Consider the following 2,751-nt stretch of genomic DNA (forward strand, 5'->3'; position numbering starts at 1 on the left):
ATTTTGGGCTTGTACCACAGTAAGAGCCAAGATTTTAAACTCTACTAAATACAAAACAAAAAAGACTTAATATATTCATGTTTATTTAAGAAAATACTAGTAGTGATGTATTATTTTTAAGTATACAGTTAAGATGTTTGGAGTTATTTAAAATTTATATTGAGAAAAATGTATTTTCACTATTGCTGTAGATGAGCATCTACATAAGACTGTTAAATTGATTGTTGTTTTATATCAAACAACTTGTATAATACTTATTTTTATTGTTATAATATTTTATAAATTTTAAGGAATATGACAAAAAAGATATTGTAGGTATTGAAGGGCGGGTCTCTGGGAGGAGCGGTGGTACAAAAGGGAAACAAGAATGTGATTCAATTCTATTTAATTAAAATATGTTTTTTAAATGTTAACAAATTCAGATAAATTGAAATCACATAACTTTTCTCATCATAATGCAATAATAGTTTAAAAAAAAAGAAAAAAAACCAAGAAAATTAAACAGAGGACATGCAGATATAAGAATGAAACAAAACTGTCTCTTTTTATGGCTGAAGAAAAATGCAAGAGAACCTACCAAATCATTTCTAGAAGAGAGTTTTATCAGCAAGTCACGGTATATTAGAAAAGCATTCAAAATTGATTGCATTTCTATAAGTAGTAATGATAACATGGATAGTGAAAATAAAAACATATTTATATTACCTTTAAAACAAAAGCAGGAGAAATTAGGTTTGGGTTTAACAAACCTGCACAGAGCTTATATGTTAAAGAAAACCAGAGGAGAACTAAATAACGGAGAGATATATAGAATTTATGAATTGGAATAATCAAGGCAGTAAAGGTGTTATTTATCTACAAATTGAAAAGCATGTATAATACCATGGTTATCAAAATCCATACATGATATTTTGTGGATATGAATTATTCCAAAAAAATATGAAAAGCAAGGAAAAAAGTGGCATCAGATGTTTACAGTCATTACAAAGGAGAAAAGAAATATGTGGCAGCTCAGCTGTTGAGGTACATCTGAGGTCACCTGAAACACACTGGGTCAAAAAAGCCACCTCTTCTAGACAGGCACTGCAACCCTTGGGCTCGAGCGCTCTGTGCCCGAGGTGGGGGGGAGCTGTGGACTGCATGAGGCTCGAAGCTGGAATATTGAGTCTTGAATGCTCTGCTGTACTCTCTCTCCCCCCCCCCTCTCTCTCTCTCTCTCTCTCTCTCTGTGTGTGTGTGTGTGTGTGTGTGTCTCTCAACACACACACACACACACACACACACACACACACACACACACACACATACTTGGTTCAAGGTCCTGCCCATCCTTAGTAAAATGCCCACTATGCTAATCTTCTGGGCTAGTAAAGGCGTGTCCCAGGGGGTCCCATTCTTGCTAATTCCTAGGAGTGGCTCAGAATGAGGATTGTACTTGACCTTGCCCTGGCAGAAACAACTCCTATTCTGTAAGCTTTAATGCCCCACTCCCTTCACTATCTCCCTAACAATGTTGGAGGCAATTACTCTTCATGGGTAATATTCTTTATGAAATTCCAAGCCATGGTTTTGCTAAGATGTTGGAACATTGGTAAAGGTCAGAGAGCAATATCTAATTTTGTCTAGCTGTTAGTAAATCATATCTTGGGGGACACCTAGCATGCAAGACTATAGCAAGGACATATCTGGGCTACCTCTGACTTAGAAATGCAACGAATGAACTCCAAGAGACTGGCTTCCTTTGAAGCTTTTTCACCTTTTATCTGTGGCCAAGGTTTTGGGCTTGTCACAAGATTTCACTGGAGTGGGCATGGCAAATGATTTTTCTTAACTTTTCTTTAAAACAATTGTATCTCCAAATCTTTTCTAAATAGTTCTATGCACTTGTACTGAGATGAAAAATGGACTAATTTTTCTCTCTTGCTTCCTGCTCAATTGTTGTTTGTAATTTGCTCTATGTGATATATTTTGATATTCTTGACAAATTTGGCTAAACTTTGTCAACACAATTTAATATAAATTTGAAGAAAATCTCAAATACTCCAATGTGTTATATTACAATTTCAAAATCAGACCCGCATGTCCTATAACATACAGATTTCTGCTTCACTGTTAACTACTTATCTTCCTTCTGTTGCATGTATGACAGGCATCAAGCTCAAAAGTCCCAAGTGAAATTCATGCTGTCACCTTATTATTTCCCAAAGCATTCCTTGTTCTTCTGCCATTCCAGTCTCCCATAGAAAAGTAAAAGCCAATAAGATTTTCATCAGAAATCTGTGATTTTAGATCCATTCATTCTCTCCTTAACTTTAACTGCTGTCATACATTCTACAAAGTATCTTCTCCATTCTCCTATTTCATCCATTCTTTTCTGTGAGATTTTATCCATTTATCAGGACCACATCTTGTCTTTATTGGAACACAGAAGCAGACTCTGCTCATGTCCATCTTCTCTTGCCTTCTGATCCTTCCCCGCTCCTTCAACTTACTTTATTTGCTTTGTTGCATTTTAGCAAAGGAGTTCCTTCACATATTTTTTGATTTATTCTTCAGATTACCACTCTTGCTATGAGGATAAGGACAAAGCTCCTATCAGGGACTCAAAAGCTCTTTTGTTATCTCACAGGTGAGAGTGGTACATCCCACCCAGTCCCATATGATTTCCTCTCATCCCACCCAGTCCCATATGCTTTCCTCTCATCATTCAGTGCTGCAGTCAGTCTCTTCACAACCTACATTTTAGAGTTG

This window comes from Mastomys coucha, unplaced genomic scaffold (assembly GCF_008632895.1).
Source record: "Mastomys coucha isolate ucsf_1 unplaced genomic scaffold, UCSF_Mcou_1 pScaffold5, whole genome shotgun sequence".
NCBI classification, from domain to species: domain Eukaryota; kingdom Metazoa; phylum Chordata; class Mammalia; order Rodentia; family Muridae; genus Mastomys; species Mastomys coucha.